The following is a 20898-nucleotide window of genomic DNA, read 5'->3' as shown; positions in this document are numbered from 1 at the left end:
CTCTTCCCATGTTGGCCCCAGTGCACCTCTCCAGCTGTGGCCCCAATTCCTCGGGGAGACCCTCTTAGGTCCCCCAGAACCATTAAGTCTTCTGTTTTATGGTTCCATAACACACTGAACCCCTCGGTGATAGTAGTGATGGCATGTGCAATTACATCTCCCAAATCTGTGTTCTCCTATCTGTTTCATCCACTACTTGTGGGCCCCAAATCCAGCACAGTGCTGGCTCAGAGAAATGGAGGATAGAATGTGTTGCTTAAAGGAATGGCAAATCCCTCTAAGCATTAGCACAACTCCGTCTCTGTGGGCGGCAGCCCATGACCTCATCATTCCTGACCCATCTTGCTGGCTCTTGTACACCATGAACATTCCCTGACTTCCCAGCACCCCCTCCTATGGGTCCATGATCCCGTGATCCTCGGCATCTGCCATCACACTGAACCCTCATGTGTTCTCCTTGTTGCTTATACTCCCACTTCTCCACCTCCTTAGTGTCTACCCAAGGGCTGGGTCTTAGGTTCCTGTGGCTGCTGTAACAAATTACGGCAAACTGGGGGGGGGGGGCTGAGAATAACAGGAATTTATTCTCTCACAGTTCTGAGGGCCAGAAGTTCATAATCAAGGTGTGGGTGGGGCCGTTGTTGAATCCTGGAGGGGAGAACCCTTCCTTGCATCTTCTAGCTTCCAGTGTTTGCTGGCAACCCTTGGCGTTGCTTGGCTTCCAGAGACACAGCTGCAGTCTGCCTCTGAGGTCACGTGGCCTGCTCGCCCACGTGTGTGTCACTGTGTCTCTTCTCTTCTCATAAGGACAAAGGCCATGTTTATTCAAGGGCCCACCCCACTCCAGAATAGCCTCATCGTAACTAATTACAACTGCAGTGACCCTATTTCCAAATAAGGTGACATTCTGGGCACTGAGGGTTAGGGTGGCAACATATCTTTTTAGTGGGATGGTGCACAATTCAACCCATTAGAGGCTGAGACCACTTTCTATAAATCTTTGTAACCCCAGCAATTTGAATGATATCTGGCTTCCAGGAGGTGTTCAATCAATATTTTTCAAGGCAAGATATTACTGAGTTTATTTCCTAATGCGTCGTCTCAAGGATCCTGGACATGGTTTTGAGTCCCAGGGAAGACCCACGGGGGAGGACGACTGCAGACTGGGTCAACTGTCAGGGCAGGGACCCTAAGAGGTCGGATGCATGGCCAGGCTTGAAAGCCCCGTCCCAGGGGCGAGCCGGAATTGAGCAGTGTGTAAACAAAGTGAGCGAAATACTCCTTTGAAAGATTCTACAGAAAGTCAGACACCAGAAGTAACAGCACGACCAGGAGAGAGGGAGCGGGTGTGGATGGAGGCACAGAGACGGGGCTGATGGGGTTTCCTGGGCTCCAGGGTGCCCTGACAGGGCTCGTTGTAGAGGCTGTGGCCGAGGCCCCAGGTGGGGAGAGATCCCTAGTCTTCACCCCTCATCCTCGAGGGGCTCTTACCCTGGTCGGTCAGCTTCTCTGGGCCTCTGCACTTGAGAGAAGCTCTGTCTCCTCCAGCCTGGGGTCTGGACGGTGTGACGCTCCGCAAAGGGGCCTGGAGGGGCTCCGGGGAGGCAGGGAAGGAAGGGCTGTGGCCGGCTAGGTGGGTGCTAGGACAAGCCTCTGTTTGAGGGAGAGAGGGGAAAGGGGGGGGAGTGAAGGATGTTTTTAAAAGGAAAAGGGAGGGAAAAAGAGAAGGAGGAAGAGAAAGAAAAGAAGGCTTTGTGAGTTGGGAAAGCAAAGGGCTCTGGAGTAGCTCTGGGTTTGGGGTCCAAGGAGCGGACAGAGGGACATTTTAAGGAGAAGTGCTGATGAGTCCAGTCCCCTCCAGTGTCCTGGAGACAATGCAAAGATCCCCATTCCTTTGTAGTTATTCTTACTGCTGGATGGGCTTCCTTGAAATGAGATTCCTGCAACACTGCCACAAGGGACCTCGATGTGTGTGTTTGTGTCTTTGTCTGTGGTGTGTGTGTGTGTGTGTCTGCATGTCTTTGTGCGTGTATCCGTGTGTGTCTCTGTGTGTGCGCCTGTTTGTGCCGATGTGTGTTTGTCTTTGTGCATGTGTTTGCAGCTTTGTCTATGTGTACATCTGTGTGTGTGTGTGTGTTTGTCTTTGTGTGTGTGTGTGTGTCCTTGTATAGATCTGCACAATAAATGCTGTGAATTCAGAAGAGTGCAGGCCCTGATACCAGCTCTCACTCCCCCCACGGCCTTGGCATTTGCTCTCCCTTTCTGTGGCTCAGTTTACTCATGGGTGCAGTGGTTTAACGATTGTGCCTGCCTGGTGGGATGGTCATAAGGAGTAAATAAGGGAGCACATGGCATGTGGTGTGCCAGGCGCACATTAAGCCCTTAGCAATATAAATATCAGGCTTCATGAGGTCCCCCTGCCACCAACTCTGGGACCCAGAACCCTGACTTCTGCTCTTCTCTCTTCAGGATGACCAGTTGTTCCCCTTTGCTCAGGACTGTGGTGTATCCTGGGATACAGGATTATCCGTTTTAAAACTAGTACATCTTGGTCAGCCTCAATCCCAACCCTATTCAAGGCTCTGTATACAGCAAATGCTTACTTATTATTGCTTCTGCGGGCCAAGACATTGCTTCACAGCCCTGGCTATTCATTTAACCCTTCCCAGGCTGCCGTTGCCACACTGGGTCCCGGGCAATCCATTGCCTAATGCCTTCCCAGAAATGGGCATGGAGGGGCGGCTGGGACCAGAGAGGAGGCGAGGGTGGCTGCAGCCGTGCAGAGGGTGAGTCAGCGCTGATGTGGGGGCTCTGTCACGACAGGCTCACCTCTTCCTTGGAGGCTGTGTCCCAATGCCCGCCCTCGCCCCGGGCCCCCAGCTCCTCCTGGGAACTTCCCAGTACCCGGGGGTGGCACTGGCCCCTCCCTGGCTGATGGGCAGCAGCCAATGGGAGCCAGACGATGTCCCAGGAGAGGCCGCAGACAGATGCACCTGCTTCCTGGGCACCGTGAGGGGAAGACATGAGCTGAGTCACCAGGGCCACGAGCCTGTGCCTTCTCAAATGAGTCGTGACCAAAGTGAGCTGGACTCTACACGCCGCTTTCGGGGTGAGCCTCCCAGTTTCGGCTATTTCCAGGACAAAATTCTTCCTGTTGAAAGTGTAGTCCAGGAATCCTCTGGGTTCTGCTCCCTAGGCAGTAAAGAAATTATCATGATGATGATTTTTGTCACTGCCACCATCACCATTCTTTATGTCTCTTTCACCAAGCACTCACTATGCCCCGAGCACTTTATATGCTTTATGTCAGTCAACCCTTGGAATAGCCCTGGGAGATAATATTATCCACACCTAGTACATGATGAAACTAAGACTTTGGAAGGTTCTAGAATGTGGCCAAAGTCACACAGCTATGACTGGCAAACCCTAGACCCTTAACTCTTTCTACAGTTTTCCAAATCCTGCCCCTCTCAGGCCCGTGCCAAGCAGATGATGAGTCCTGGTGTTTAATTCAGGAAAAATATGCCGGGTTGGGTAGGGAGTTGGACTCAGAGGCAGTATGGAAAGAAAGGAATCTAAAAGTGTGACTAATACTTTATTTTTTTAATCTTTTCACAAACTCGTGGTTATTTACTTTTGTTTCTGCCTCAGTTTCTTTCTCAGGTTGGTTTACAGATCATCTTCAGTTTAAATATCCATTTATTTTTCAGTATCCTTTAGGTTCACAGGTTCTGTTAAGGGATCTTTATATGCTCCTAGGATGCATTTGCTAAATTGCACTCAACCCTAAATCCATTTGCAAATTCCATCAGTTTGGTCTTCTAAATATATTTGAATTAATCCATTTGATCGTTACTTATAAAACACAAATCTGGTAATGTTATTCATCTGCTTACAAATGTGCTTTATAAAGTACAAATTCCTTACTCTGGACTCTGTCTCTCCACCTTGTTCAGATTCTCTCTGCTCATTGTTTCTGGAACTGTCTGATGTGATGTCATCTCTGTGCCTTTCCCTTGGACAGTGTGTCCTTATGTCCTTCTTCACCTGGCAATCTCTCCTCATCCTTCAAACCTTAGTTCCGGCACCACTACCTTGGAGGAGTCTTCCCTGATTCCACTTGATCAGGATTTTGGCAATTTCCTAGACTTCTGCAGATTCTCAAATGTAGCCTTTAACGTGCATGTCTGATGTAGGAATACAATTTAGAATTCTCTGGGATGCTTGGTAAAAATGAGGATTCCCAGGGCCACTTCCAGACATTTTGATTCAATAAGTCGACTGGGGTTGAAGGATCTGTATTTTTAGCACTTGCTCCAGAGGCTTCTGATTCAGCTGCTTCTCAGGCCATATCTTTAAAGGACCTGTGCATATAATTACTTATTAATATGTCTGTTCCCTGCTGAAACCACCTTCCTACCCCTCAAAGCTCAAGAGCACTCAGGGATAAAGGTAACTTATTTTCATTCCCAAATTCCAGATGCCTGGCCCAGGTACACAGCAGATGCTCAGTAAACATTTGATGACTGAATCCATTTAGTCATTTGTTGTATAGCTGTTTATGAAGCACCTACTATGTGCCAGACACTGTTCAAGTCACTGAGAAGTAATAGAAAGCAAGGCAGAGAAACCCCTGCCCTTCAGACAAAGCAGTGGGTGGGTGAGCTATGAAGACTAGATTCTGAGTTTCTGAGTTTTAACAGTCGTGTATTAGAGAGCTATTCTTGGCTGGTCATTAGTTTTCAAGGATATACTATTATTAATCCTCACAGTAAGTGAGAGAGAAACAGTGCAAGAGGGTGATTGCCCCCATTTTTTTTTTTTTAACCATGAGAAAAAATAAAATCAGAAAGGTTACAACTGGCTGCATGTTTCTCAGCTACTACCTGGTGGAGCCTGAATTCAAACGCTGGCCTTGTTGCACTTCTCACACTGAGTTCTTGGCTGCACCCTTGAGTACATCGTGCTTTGGGATTGCTACAAAGCCATGCCCTGCACACCATGACCCACGCACCTGATACAGGTGACTTGACGCGGCAAGGCCTGCGGACAGGAGCGCTGGCTGCTTGGGATCCGAGTGGTTAGAGAACCTGGAAGTGCCCTCTCCCTAGTGAACCCACCTGTGTGTGGAGTCCTGGGCGCCACTGAGCGGGCAAGTTGGGCACATATTGGCACAACTGTGCTTCACAAAAGGAAATGAGTTGTCATTCCCTATGCTTTCATCAAGAGGATTTGGAGCAGAGGAGGCTAAAATGGCTTCGTGTTGGCACAAAGCATCAGAGATTAATAGTAAACCTCAGAAATCGTGAAGCATCTGATTTGGGCTTTTCCATCAACAAGCCCAATAACCTGGAGGAAACTATTAACATACAAATAGACAGGCTTCCCATTAAAACAGCAGCAGCGGACAGTTCTGGAAAAGACCTCTTCATGCAGAAAGCAATTATGACGGGAAATCGAGTCCAATTCAGGCCCATTTGCAGCATGCTTGGAAAATCAAATTGTAACCACTCATAATTGCATAGGCAACCCTGTTGTAGGGGGAGAAGATAGCTGGTTCTTTATTATTATTGCTATTATTATTATTTCACTTTTAAAGCATTCAACTTTCTAAGCTGCAAATCTCTCATTGACTTGCACCCTCTGCTCAGAGAGCTACAACATGCTGCAGACACACATATTCACATGCAAAAAAAAACAAAAATCAGGCAATGTATAAATAAATAGATATTTTGCTCAGATTTCCAGAGGTTAGTAGGGTTTTTAGCGGAGATGTCACTCAAACTGGGAACTTTTAAGTAGACATCTACTTTGAGTGTCCACACCCTGGCATGTGCATGAACAAAAACTTAGAGCGCAGCTGAAGCTAGAGATGAAAGGTGGGCCCTAAGGAAGGGGGGAGCTCTGGGTGAGGACCAAATCCTAACAGGGAAGGTTAATTGACTGCATGGCCAATGTTAAAAAATAAAACGTAAAGTACAATAATGAGGACAAACTGTCCTCAACATTCCACCAAATCAGTTCCAAAAATTGACCAGTGGGTTGTTTGGAATTTGGGAATACATTTCCCCATAGAAACTATTTTGGCCAGTCAAGGAATAGATAATGTGCTTAGTTTCTATTTTAACTGTTATCCTAAAGATAAAAACTGGACACATTTCTCCAAGGCAGCATTATGAACTTCAGCTAGAAATGCTTGAACCTAGAAACAATGATGGGTCAGATTTTCCATTATTTCCATTTCATTTTAACTATCCAGAGGGATTATCAGCCACTAACTGGTTCCTTTCCTCACCACGATAGAGATTTGGAACACAGGAGGCCCAGGGGGTCACTTCCCCTGACGATAGAGCCCAGGGTCAGTGGGGGTGCTGTTCGGTCAGTCCTGAGGATAATATCTGAGGTCAGGGTAGTTCCACTCAGCCAACAGGACCAGGACATCTCGGGTCAGTCCCTGCTTCTGACCAACCTCTTCAGAGAGGCCTTGCAAGAAGGGTCCAATTCTGCTGTGAAGGAAAATTTAGAGCTAACCATTCACGTGTCCATTCATCGAGGTGGTCAGTCATTCAACAAATATCCCTTGAGAAGCTACTAGACTAGGTCAATATCCCACCCTTATGGGCTCACTTATTCATGGAAGGAGCAGGCAACTAACACATGAGCAACTGAACACAATTGTAAATGTGTTAAGTATAATGAAAAAATAAACTGGATGATGGGACCATGACTGGGGGAAGGTTGTATCAATGAGATTCAACATAGAAGGACCATAAAATGTAAAGACTTCTCTCCCTCTCTCCCTGTCTCCTGTCCCTTCTCCCACACTCTCCTCCCATTCTTTCTTTCCTTTAACTGGTTCTGCCATCTTAGATCTTGGGTCTAGTCTCTTGACACCATCTTCCTTTACCACCTACTCCAGTCGAAGCCAATCCAGTTTCACAGACAAATAAGGGTCTGGGTGAAGACCTATGGATAGGACAGAGAGACAGACAAGATTATCACTAATTGTAGTAATACTGAAGTGCTAAATGCTATAATCAAGAAAGACATGAGTTGCTCAGAGGAGAGAGAAATTCACCCCATCTCTGGAGGTAGAGGTTGACAACCACCAAACAGCACTGAGAGTCTCTGCATGAGGTTTGTCTCCATTTGCCAAATCCAATTCCACGTGATCTGGTTGCTGGGGCCTGGAGAAGCATGCAGGGGTTACTCGTGAACTAATGGGGGAACAGGCTACTAAGACTTTTACTACAAAAGGAGCAAATGGCAAAACAACATCCAGAAAAGTTTGCCTTATGTGGGATTCCAAAGATCTATACATGGTGCACTGAGCATCTTCCACCAATGACTTTCCCCTAAGCTCCCGAGGCGTGGAAGTTGGTTCTTCTCCCTTTGCAAAGGGTCACAGGCAACAAGGGCTTGCGGTTACTGGTGAGTCCTCAGGACCTAAAATGTTCCACAGATCATCAAGAAGCCCTTCCAAGGGAACTTCTTTACCCTGGAAAGGTAGAGGAAATTTTCAATCAGTTAGTAACAAACATTAGACAAGAGAAAGTGAGTTCAGGTTTATATTCAGCTACAAGGATTTTTAAATATAAAATGAGCTCAACTCTTTTGTGCTGATAAGGTTGTGCATTTTGGATTTACACAACAAAAAATGTTTGAAATCTCCTGAAATTACCTTTTGGCTTTGGCAGCCCTAGAGAGCAAGCACCTCCCTGAGAAAAACTAACAAGCTTGGGGTCCATTCATGTCATTGAATGCTGTCAAGCCATTTCAAATGTCGTCTAGGAATACTTACATACACACACATACATGTTCACTATGTGCTTTTAGGTCAACCCCACAGTATTAGAGAAAATACATCAGCATTGCAAGCCCCATTATTTTGGGGTTTTTGGCTCCTTTATGTTTTGTATTTTGCCCATTCACAGTAAATTTGTGCTCTGTGCCCCTTACTTAATTAAAAAAAAAGTTTGTTGTTTTTCTTTGGTTTGGTTGTTTATTTTTAAACATGGAATCAAGCCAAGATTTCAGGTAAATAGATAGGGGTCTCAGATCTTCCCTTGAGACTTGGTAATAGAGGCACAAAGAATATATGAGCTGCTCTGTTTTCTGAGGACTTGCTATGTTCCAGACACTGAGCTAAAAACTTCCCATGGTGTTGCTCAAGGAAATCCTGAGACCGAGGTTTTGAGGTGAGTAGGTGCAAGGACTGTCCCCATTTTTACAGAAAAGGAAACTGAAGCTACCACAGCTTTAGCAACATGCCCAAGGGCAAAGTAAAGTGTAGAACATGGATTCAGTTCTAGATCTGTTTGATGCCTGCTCTAACAAGAACAGTAAGAGCTTAACTTCCATTCCACCTCTGTGAAGTTTGGTATGCCCAGAATGCGGCCCTATCTGTTAATGAATTCATCGCTGCCATCTCCAACTTTGTCAAGAGTGAAAGCTTTCACAGTTTCCAAGATCCTCGTCCCACTGTTCAAGTTAGAAGCAATCTCATCCTCCCCGAGTCCCGTACATTTAATCTACCCCTTGCTTAAAATATTTCATAGAGATCATCTTGTATGATTTTTAACTGTGTCCTTGTATTAATCACACTCACTTTCACTAAATGTTAAGTTTCCTAAGGGCTGGGTGTGGCTATTTTCATACTCCTCAAAGTGTCTGGAATTTAGAAGGAGTTCAATGAATGTTTGGATGGATATATGGATGGATGGATGGACTGATGGATGAATGGATGAAAGGATGGATGGATGGATGGATGGATGGATGGATGCATGGTTGGATTGAAGTTAACATATTTAGAGCTAAAGAACAGAGGACAAATGACTTGGCACAATAGGACAGGGAGGGATCATAAAGAAGTCTCAGGCTGTCCTACTGGAGGTTTTGGAAGTTCGTTCACATATTCATTGACATTCATCCCTTCAAGCAGTGGAGCCTAGTCCTCCTCCTTTGATTGTGGACCAGACTTAGGGATTCACTTCTGATTAAAAAACGAAGCAGAAGGTACGGTAGGTATCTTCAAAGACCAGGCCACAAAAAACATTGTGGCTTCCATCTTGGCCTCTCTCTCAGGTCACTTTCTCTGGAGAAATCCAGTTCCCATGTCATGAGACATTCAAGCTGGCCTGGAAGAGGCTCTTGTGGCAAGGAACACTGCCTTCTGTCAACAGCCATGTGAGTGAGTCATACTGGAAGCAGTTTCCCCATTCATAGTCAAGCCTTCAGGAGACTGTATCCACAGCCCACAACTTGACTACAACCTTTTGAGATACCCTGAGCCAGAACCACCTAGCTAAGCCACTCATGAATTCCTGACCCTCAGAAGCTGAGTGAGATAATATATGTTTGTTGTTTTAAACTGCTATGTTTGGGGTAACTTGTTACTCAGCAATAGATAACTAATGCACCACTCTACTCCTGGGATCAGATATCACAGAGTTGGTCTCTGACAATGAATGGGTCAATATCAGAATAATCCAGATAATAGAAGGTTCGTAAGGTCACACTATGGCTCTCTTTGAATTTGTTCAATCTTCTTGTGACTTTGTCAGAATTAGATACTAAACCTACAGAATTCTTTCCCCTTCCTCGTTTCTTTGCTCCCCATAGAATGGAGTGACTAATTGCATGGGTTTGGAGTTAATCTTCAGTGCAAGCCCTTTCTTTGCTATTATTAGATATAGAACCATTGGAAGTTTATTTATCCTCTCTAAATCAGGTACCTCACCTGTAATATGGGGAGGGTAATAGTACTTACTTCATAGGGTTGCACAACTCCAGGGAGCACCTGGGTTTTATAAGGATCTTCTTAGATAATGTACATAAAACACTTAGCATAGTGGCTGGTACTTATTAAGGACTCAAGTAATGCTATTATTGTTATCATTAATAATAATTATCCAAATTCACTCATACAAGAAAATAGGAAGTCCTTTAATTCCAAAATATTGTTCTCATTGAATTTAATTCTGGTAGACAACGTGTTGTAGTAGCTTAGTGTTCTGAAAATATGATCCATGGACTTCCTGCATCAAAGTTACCTGAGGTGCTAATTAAAAATGCAGATTCCTAGATCCAATTTCAGACCCAATCAGTATTTTTGGGGTAGGAAAAAAAAAATCCACATTTTTTACCAAGATTGGCAGATTATTCCAATGCCCAGGAAAGCTCTAAAATGACTCTTTTAAAGGAAAAAAAAAAAAGATTCAACTCAGAATTGGAGGACCTGGGATGATAGTCTGACCTCTGATATTTACTAATCAAAGTGAATTAACCTTTGTGATTCCCAGTTTCTCATCTGTAAAAAGGAAAAACTAATCTGGCCTTCCCAGCTCATAGAGCGACTGTAAAGATTGACTGAGAAAACAAAAATATTAACTGACTTCAATCTAGTGTGTACACTGTTTGCAAAGTGATTGTACCCACTTTATCTCGTTGAAACTCACAACAGTTCTATGCAATCAGTCTTACTCCCTGTTGATGAAGCTTAGGTGACAGAGGCTACATGACTTGTCCAAGCCACATTACAGCAGAATTATCTCACAAAGCCAGGTCTCCTGACCACAAATCCCAGATGACTTTTTTCCCTCATTGTGAAGTAAAATAAAGGCACTGTGTCAATGTGCTATTTCTGAGCATCAGTTTAGCCCAACTGTTGCCTTGGTTGAGCTCCCTAACCTGGAGGAAAGGGGCCAAGGTGAAAACTGCACCTGTGTTCTAATTGCCCAGATCATGATTATACATGCAAAGAGCAATAATTATTTTAAGAGAAAAACTGTGAGGTCATTGAAAATGCATTTCTGTAGCAATGGCACTAGAGAAAGTGTCAGTCTTGGTGAGTCAAATATTTCCAACTCATGCGTCATTAAATGCACTCATCTTAAATTATGAACCTGATTAACTTCATTCAATGACTTTTTCTGGGTCATTATTTTGTTTCTTCTGCCTAGGCTTATGCAAGAGAAAAATATTTGGAGAGTTGTTTGTATTCCCTATATGCTATATAAATAAAAAGGGGGTCCAATCAAAAGGTTGATACATCTATTAATAAAATGAAGTCCCTGCTGCCATTCCATGCCAAATGGTTTGGGTTTTCACCGAGTTTGAAAGCTCGTTTGGGATGGTCTGACTTAAAATATAGAATGGGTTTTGTATATTAAGTGCATTTTTGGATGCCAATGGTATGTGCACATCTAAGAGGTAGTCACACATCCTCCAGAGTAGCAGACTTGAGGAACAAGAGATAGCCTCTATGGACAGAAAGATAAGTCAGGTTTATTAAGATGCATGGTACAGAGCAAACAAAGTGATTTCAAATACGGGCCTACATCACAAGGTCAGGCACTCTGAAATGTCAGTGATAACTCAGTGGATTCTCATATGGCAACTCCAGGTTGAGAGATTAAGGAGAGGTCCACATTTAATAAAGGTATCATAGGCTGGGTTTCGCCAAGAGCAGACTGGTAGACAAGGATTTGCGTGCAGGTGGTTTGTTTGGGAAGTGCCTCAAAATGCACTGACAAGGAAATGGGTAAGTTTGATCAAGGGGCAAGAGAGCAAAATTAGAGTGCATGAATGTGGAAGTTACTAATGTGGACGACTGGGGCTCAATCCCAAGGGACACATGTGTGAGACTGTGTGTAACAAATGGCAGAGATATACCACTCAGAGCTCAAGGAAGCTGGGAGGATTTATCTCAGTGTGTTAAGTCCCTGGCACTTCTGACATGCCTTGAAGGGACCAGAGAATGCTCTCAAGCAGAAAATCAGAGATACGTGCAGTTAAAAGCACGCATCTTGACTGTCCACCTGCGGAGGTTCCCACAACCCAGAAGGCTACGTCATGCATAAATAAGTCTGTATGTGATGACAATAAGGATTATGATATCTATACTAGTGATACAGCAAAAACCATTTGAGCCCCTATCATATGGTAATTATCATGGTGGGGCCATTACATATCTCACTGAATTCAGTCAACAACAATAAATGAAGGCATTATGATCCCCCGTTTCACAAATGAGGAAGGAGAGAGTCAGAAAACTTTAGTAACTGTCCTAGGGCCACACGGTTAGCAACGGAAAGCCAGGATTTGAACCCGGGCCTTTGACGATAGAATGTACCCTCTCCACAGAGAAAATAGTAAATATAGATTTGTTTAATGGATGAATACATAAAGAGGTCTTTCTAACTTTTGACACTTAAAGAGTGTATCTTTGTTGACTTGTATCTCTTTGGAATATTTTCCCGACTCCACCCTTCACCTGTGTCCATCCCTTCAATTCAAGTCTGAAGCGCATTCTAAATAAAGCACAGATACTTTAAGTTCTAGATGAACACGTGCATATCTGCTGTGTATGTAAAGACTCAGGAAATCTGGGACAGGTCAGAAGGGCTCAGATACTCAATCGTTGACTCGTGACGGGAATAAATGGTTTCCCTCACTCGCCACCACGCCCCCTTCCTTCAAGTGAAGAGAACGTGCTCAGTTTAGCTTCACGCAGTATCTAGGTTGTTTTCTGGGCTGGTTCACAACAAATATTATCAAAGTTTAAGAAAATATTTTGGGCTTCCCATAGGCTTGAACTATGCAGATGTTGCTGGGATAGAAAGTATGAGATAAGCTATTTCCTACCACAGGAAGCTGCTGCTACTGGCAGTGGGTTCATGGTCGAGAGAAAAAAAAAAAAAAAAAAAAACTAAAAAAAAAGGGATGGGGGAAGGGTTTGCAATGCTTTGACTCTATGCTTTCCTAATACAACCATCCCCAAACTCCTATGTAAACTGGTCAGAAGAAGAAAGATTCTCCAGAGAAATTCAGCTTTTAATCTCTAATACTCTCAGATAACCACATACAGGGTTTATCCACCTAAAGTCATAAAAAAATTAGAATTGAGAATTCTTAAGATTTACCATGTAACAAAATGAAAACAAGTTATTTATTTATACTGCCTCCCACTCCAAGCTCCAAGAGGGAAACCAAAGCCATTCTCTCAAAGTGGATCAATGTCTGAAATATTGGCTTCTGTTTCCAAAGAACTCACTTCTGAGCTTGTTTGTCCAACACTGTAGTTCAAATTAATTTCACCCTTCAGGGATTTGTAGGCATGCTGATGGATTCAATGCAAAAGTTGAATTTTATTGGAAAGGGTGTGAGTTGGGGAAGCAAAGGGCTCAGGGGATAACTTGGTAATGGGCTATGGAGACTTCCTTCCTAGGTCCCTGGTTCAAATCTAGAACCTGTTGGCAGTGATGGGAAATCATTACTGTTTGACAGCTGCCTGACAGCTGGCCAGTAATGTGATGATATTTCGACCCTATTCCTACAGCATCTTCTAGGGAAAACAACTACAGTCTCAGAAGGGAATTCGAGGATTAAGTGAAAACAAAGGAGCTGAATTACCAGGTTTCTACCCCAGCAGCTTATTACTGAACAGGTGAGATACTTTCATCAGTTTGGCAGGTATTGCCCACTAGGATTCCACTGCTTACCATTTACCCCTGTGAACTCTGATTAAAACCAGGGAAAAAGTGAGGCATAATGAGAAATGAAGGATATAATTGTTGCTGTAAAACCTCATGCCTATTATAGAATTACAGATGAGCTACAGCATCTCTACTTCTATATAAAAAAAGACAAAAAAAAAAAAAAATCTTAAAAGGTCAGAACCGGCGTCAGGAAAATACACAGGAGTGAACCCCAAATAGACTAGCATGAAATTTGGCAGGTTTCCATCGGAGGGCCCTTAAGAGGCCTGCAAGGCAAAGAGCCAGGGAGGAGCTGTTATGGGACGGGTGGCACCGTATTAATTTCAACACAATCCATCTCAGCTGGAGCCCAATCACCTGATCAGGTGCCCGCAGCAGACCATCCTTGGCGCAACCTGGGCCACTTTAATGAGAACTGGGTTCTAATTAGGGGAATTTCCTTATTTCATTGGGCTTAAGCCAAAACCTTTAAAATTATTTTAATGTCATTTTTCTTTTTCATGGGGCATGTAAGTACTAGGAAAATTATAGGCATTAAAAGGGTTTCTTAGGACTTCATTTTTTTTCTTTTTGTAATTGCCTTTTAGGGAGTGAAACTTTTACTTCATTCTGAACATTTCACTCTGATATTAGAAACCTGATCCAAGTCTCGGATTCCCATGTAAGTTCTTCATAGTTCCCCCTAAAAAAAACACTCATGACACTGATTAGTTTGAGCTCAACATATCTTTCCCAATAAACAACAACCCTGATTTTCAGAGGAGGATCTGAGTAGTGGGGTGACAGTGTTCATCCAAAGGCATTGCCTGCAGAAAAGAGTCTGCTCCAACCACATAAGAGATAAAAGTACTAAGCCATACAACTCATTTCACCACAGCCTACCATCTCAGTGAGCATTGCACAATTCAGATCACCCTTGTGTGTGCCCGTGAGCTCATTTCAATGTTGGTTATTGCCTTAGGTTCTGCTGCAATGATGTCACAAGCAACCCCTCCAAATCCCAGCAGCTTCCAACCACAGGTATTGTTTTTTTTCTCTCTCCACCACGTCTGCTTATTGGCTGTGGCTCAGCTGGGCTTGGTTGGGCGTAGCTCCAGTCCTCTTGTCGTAGGACCCAAGCTGAAGAGGTAAGCAGCTGGCCGGGAAATGTTCTTCCCATGGGGGAGGGCAGGAGCTCAAGAAAGGTGAGCAGAAAGATGCAGAGCCTCTTACTGCTTCAGCTTGAACTGACACATGATCACGTATGATCACGTTCATCAGCCAAATCAGGACACGTGGCCAAGCCCAAAGTTGGCGTGACAGAGGGGGGTGCTGTGAACAGGGATGGGGAAAGAGGCGGGAGAGGATGTGTTGGATGTTAATACAACTTACAGCCACATAACTTAAAACTCTCCGCTGTAGTGGTAATGTTCCTTCATTGACTTACCACACTGATGAATAATAACAATAATGTTCACATTTATGAGCACATGTTCATTAACAGAAACTGCTGATCATGGTACATTCATTGTATCATGTTCTCCTCCAAGGGAAGTACTTATGTCCATTTTACAGATGAGCAGATGGTAGCCCAGGGCAGAAAGCCCTGTGCCTGGGCCCTAATGCCTAAGCACTGGAGTGGGGGTTGGAGCCTGTGCACTCCCTCCCAAACCTGTGTTCCTCTGCAGCACCCAGCTCTGTGCTGAAGCCTGGGGTGGTAAGAGGGGGCAGCGATCCCCACTTGGAAATCGGACAGTCTGCTGGGCTTTGGATGCATGCATGTGTTGCTAACCAACACTCCAAGAGGGAGGATTCTATTTTTGGAAATAATTCAAGGACCTTTGGCTCATTCTGGACACTGAGTTGTCTAATCAAGTTTGATAACGCCAGCTGAGGTCTGAAGTAAGATGTGACTATAAATTAAAGAGGTTGATTATATATGTCTGATAATCTATTTTAGGAGGAAATTCAGAAGCAGTATCTCCACCAAGTCGCCAGCATTTGCCTGGACTTGAGGTTGGGAATGCCTTCCCTACTGTGGCCCATGTGTTATTAAAAGTACAAAACGGAAGAGGAGTGGGGGAGTGTGCTGTTCCAACAGAAGGATGACTAAGTGGCAGGCATTGATATGCACTATGTATTTGACAACTTTAAGCACAAGAAGCTAAAAACAAAAACAAAGAAGGTCCCTGCCTTCATGGAGCTTACAGTCTAGAGGGAAAGATAGGCCTTTGTCAGAAAATCACATTGATTGATGTATCAATACAAAGTGAGATCTCTCTCTCTCTCTCTCTCTCTATATATATATATATATATCTATATATCTATATATATATGTCAATCAATGTGTGTGTGTATATATATATATATTCAATGTGTGTGTGTGTGTATATATATATATGTTTTTCCCAAAAAAAATAGACAGTTATATGAGGGGGTATAATAAAGATGAAGAAGACTTCCCTGAAGAAGTGGTGGAAATCTGAAGGAGAGTGCCTCACAGAGGCCAAGTGTGAATCCACACCTATGGGCCTGCATGCGTGAGCATGCATGTAACGTGTGAGTGTGTCCGTGTGTGTACATGTGCGTGCACATCTGTGCCATATGTTAGTGGAGTGGGGGGTGAAGCGCATCCCAGACTGAAGCAATGAGGACAGAGACCCTTTGGTGGAAGGACAGAAGGATGGTGCTGCAGTCCAGCAGGTCTCATGTAAAGGGCTGGTGCCTTGAGTTTCCTCTTGGGCTGGGACTCTCCTGACTCACCTTTCATGCTGCTGCCTCTGAAGGTGTCAGTGGCCTGTGCAGCCAGGTGCAAAGAATGTAGATGCCACTCCTGCTGAGATCTTCCTCAGTGCCTGCTGCAGCCCCTTTTGCAAAGGGAAGTAAGTCACATGGTAGGATTCCTTGCCTGTGAGAAATCAACTGCCCGTTGCTCCAGAGACCCCCGAGGTGTAGTTAAGGAACTGGGTTAGAAACTGCAGCAACGTCCAGTTCCCCATCAGCTGGTGGGATCAGTCCTTTGCTCACAGCATTCAACACACGTTTTTTTGAGTGCTCACTGTTGTCCCAGAAGCAAGAGAGAGAGGACAGATGCATCCATTCTGTTAAGGAGCTCACAGTGTCTTGGGGAAAACACACACAAACATGCCACTGCAGTATGCTGGGATGAAGCCCTGGGGAGCCAGCACAGAGGAGAGGCCCCTGACATAGACAATGGACTGCAAAGTGAGGGAAAGCTTCTGGGAAGACTTGAGGCTCGAGAAAATTCTTGGACGATTAATAGGAGTCCAGCAAGCAAAGATGGCGCAGCAGAAGGAATAGCATGTGCAAAAATCTTAGGTATGTGCCAGAAACACAATGTATTAGCGCACAAAGAGAGCAGTTAGCCTACAGAGTCGACATTCCACCTGGAGGAGGTTCTTTGGTTCAGCCTTCATCCTGCTCAATCTGCAGCAGTGTTGCTTGATGTTTTTCTTGCTAAAATACAACTCTGCTTTCTGCTTCCAAATTCATCTTACTGGAGTGCCACTAGAATTACTGCCAAAACTCCTCCCTGGGTATTGCATAACCTTGGGGTTGGGTTTGCACATGTGGATAAGTCTGGTGTTATTGTCATGGTAACTATTTTCTTCTGGGATGCAGTGCTCCTGAGCCCTGTGGGGCACCTACACAGCACAGAGCACCAAAAGATGCAGTAAGTCACATGGTAGGATTCCTTGCCTCCAGGTCCCAGATCAAAAGCCAAACGCTCCAAGAAGACTACATTCATCCAGGAGTCACCTCTTGCCCCTTTGATGGTCCTTGGGAGGATTTTCTCCATTCTGTCTCTGTTTTATATGCATACATAAATTTTCCTGCTAGATTGGGGCCTCCTGGAGAGCTCTGTCTCATCCAGTTGGGACATAGTATAGAGAAGCTACTGCAGGCAGAATGTTGAAGTTCTGCCACATATTTGCCATCTGACCAGAGGTTAACCAGACATCCCGAACCCCATGTTCCTCCTTTCCAAGTGTCGTTGCATCAAAAGTTGTTCACTGAGCACCTATCATTTGGCCACTCTGTACAAGGGCCTGGGGATATTTGGTCCTGGCCTCCATCATCTATCAGGAGGATTAGAAATTAGAGTTAATATTATACTAATTAAATAATCACATTGAAGAGATAATAGTATGCAAATTAAATAACCACATGTGTGCAAATGCTGTGATGGGGAAATTCCTGGTATTATGGGAGAGGGTTTCCAGAGCATGGTCTGAAGAATCAGGGAGGATTTGCTAAGGAAATATTGTTTAAGTGGAGACTTGGGTGGAAAGAGAGGTCAGAAACACTCCCTGCTTGGACACGTACAGCAGCAGGTGTGCTAAAGCAGAAGAGAGAGTGACATGTTCAAGGGGCTGCGAGAAGTCGTCTGTGGCTGGAATAGAGGCACTGGCTAGAACGGGGATGCCTCCCACTACACTCTTCCCGCTAGAAACACCTAGATGAAAATGCTAGATAAAATGCCCTTCACCAAAAATAGATGTAAATGAGCTCGCAAGAAATAAAGGCAATAGCCTAGATGTCAAAATTAAAAAGGAACTCAGCAAGAGGCATGCAACCTGACGCAGTGGTGACTGATGGTGGGTGGAATTGAGAACTGGATCCAGAATTTTACCAAGGACTTGGGTTGTAATGCCCACCCAGGGCAGGAAATGAGACCTTGTGCACATGTAGCTGGGAGAGGGGTAGGAGAAGTCATTCTGATGTCAGGACCCTAAAAGGGAGGCATCTTTAGTGACAGGGCATTGGGAAAGCTCAGCACACTGGCCCACAGAGATGTCTGGCAAGATCAGGGGGATACGCAGGAGCCGGCAAAGGACTTTGAAATGTGGGGGCCAGTGAGTCAGGAGAACCAAGGAGGGTAAAGTCCCAAAGTCAAGTAAAGAAAGCATTTATAGAAGAAGGGATAGATCCATTTATGTGCAATGCTTTGATGGTCAAATAATATGAAGGCGTGACTACTGGATTTAGCAAAGCTATGGATGATCCTGTCAAGAGCAGCTTCTATGGAAAGGAGGGGGAAAACCTGAGTAAGGTGGGTCCAAGAGAAAATGGAAGGAGACGTATTGGAAACTATGAGAAGAGAAGGCACATTCTAGGAGTAAATCAATGTTGTAAGTTCCCTGTATGGCTTGTTTCATTTTACGTAGAGGCAGTGATTAGTTTTAGGCAATGTAAAATCCAAGATTTACATAAAGGTAATCAATAATAGAGTAGAAAAATAAATCTAAACTCTTAACCACCAGAGTGAAAGTAGGAAAATAAATGATATATTAATCCAATAGAAAATAAGAAATGAGGGGGAAAAGCAGTCAAAAATTGAAAGTAGAAAGAAAAATAATTATACCCACACATATATAAAGGTATCAATAACTACAAAAACTACAAGTGGATGAAGTCTGCTGGTTAAAAGATGAAGAATCTCAGATTAGTAAAATAGACACACACAATCCAGCTATATCCTGCTAAAATTCAACACTCCTTAGGCATTATGACACAGAAATATTTTAAGCAAAGAAACAAAGAGCAGGGAAAGAAATCATAGAGAAATCTTAACTGTAGAAAATTACTTTAGCTGAATTAATATCATTATATAGGCATTGATGCAAAAAGATTGAATAAAGAGTGTTTAAAATAATATTACAAAGAAAAAAATAGCCAATTGTTATTCAAATCCTGAGTCTAGATGCACCTGGCAACATAGACTTAAATTAAATAAGGCAAAACTTGACTAAATTACACAGATATATTGACAAATACATAATAATGTTGAATTTTAGCATATTTTCCTCACTAATTGATACATAAAACACTCAAAAAGTTAGTAAGAGTGCAATATATGTGAATAATACAATTAGTAAGTTTAATCTGGGAGTCTTATATAGACTCAAACTCCCCCAAATGGAAAAATATATATTATTTCTAGGAGCATATGGAACATTTATTTAAATTACTCACATACTATACTACAAAACAAATCTCAACAAATACGAAGAATAGATGTTATAGCAACTACATTTTGTTACCAAATGCATTAAAATTACAAATTAAAGCTTAAAAATTAAAGGAAAATAAAGAACTTTTGAAGTCAAAATAACTTCCACCTAATTTATGAACAAAGAAAAATTAGAATATAATCTGAAATATTTAGGATAAAATAATATAAAGAATATCAAACCTTATAGGATTTACTCAAAGTGGTACTTTTAGGAAAATTTGAGTCTTAGATACATTTAGTAGAAAATAATAAATATTGAGAATAAGTTACTAGGTACCTAGCTCAAGATGCTAGAAAATATTAATAGCATAAACCAAAAGAAAGTAGATGGAAGAAAATAATAAATGTAAGAGCAGAAATTAAAGGAAAGAACTGATAGAATCAACAAATATAAATGCTGATTCTGTGAAAAGAGTAATAAGATAGACATAGAACTGGCAAGACTGGTTAAGGGAGAGAGAGAGAAAGAAGGATAGAATGAAATTTCTGGAACAATCGAGATAAAATTGCAGATATGGTATAGATTTAAAAATCATTAGAGAATAAAAGAACCAATTTGATAAGAATAAATTTGAAAATATGGATGTAGGCAATATTCCAGGGAAAAAACATGACTTCCAAAATTTTCCAATAACAAACAGAAAACCTGAAGGGAACTTGTATAAAAAATTGAATCAGTAGATGGATGGATGAATGGATAGATAGATAGATAGATAGATAGATAAACAGATAAATATGCCTTCAAGCAAAATTTATAGGTTAATCTCACTTATGGATAAAGAACAAAAATCTAGAACAATGTAATAGCAAACCAAATCCATCAATACATTAATATAATAATAATATAATAACTAGTAGTAATAACAACAATATACCCTAATCAAATAGTTTATCACAGGAATGCAAGGAAGGTTTAACATCAAAGAAAAATACCTATCAATATTACTCATTACATTAATAAAGGGGGACAATTATGATCATCTTGATAGATGCGAACAAATTCAACACCAATTCATGATTTATAAAAAACAAATCAATGAAACAAAACAAAATAACAACCCATTCTTGCTAATCTGGGAACAGAAGAATTTCTCAAACGAGTATCTATCAAAAATGTAAAGCAAGCATCTGCCTTGATAGTGAAACTATATTAGCATCTCCTTAAAATCAAGAATAAGGCGAGGTGATCCTCTATCACTCTTTCTGGTCAACATCTTTCTGGAGATACTAACCAATGCTATAGGAAAAGATAATAGACATGAAAAGCATAATACACAGACATGAAGATGCAAATTGTAATTATTTGAAGATGATATGGTTGTTGACCAGTAAAACCCAAGAGATAATAAGTTACCTGTTACAATTAAGATAGTTCAATCATAT

The 20898-nt window shown here is 42.7% G+C and overlaps 1 long non-coding RNA gene across 1 annotated transcript; it reads left to right on the top strand.

Moving 5' to 3' along the window:
• Positions 1-3015: 3015 nt before the first annotated feature.
• On the top strand, positions 3016-15689 carry LOC119518841. Its single transcript, XR_005213857.1, has 5 exons — positions 3016-3109; positions 13340-13447; positions 14087-14160; positions 14461-14519; positions 15439-15689. It is a non-coding gene; the product is annotated as an uncharacterized LOC119518841 (long non-coding RNA).
• Positions 15690-20898: the final 5209 nt, after the last annotated feature.

The sequence above is a fragment of the Choloepus didactylus genome, chromosome 22, assembly GCF_015220235.1.
Source record: "Choloepus didactylus isolate mChoDid1 chromosome 22, mChoDid1.pri, whole genome shotgun sequence".
NCBI classification, from domain to species: Eukaryota; Metazoa; Chordata; class Mammalia; order Pilosa; family Megalonychidae; genus Choloepus; species Choloepus didactylus.
Note: the sequence above shows the minus strand (reverse complement) of the source record. Positions and strands in the feature narration are given on the sequence as shown.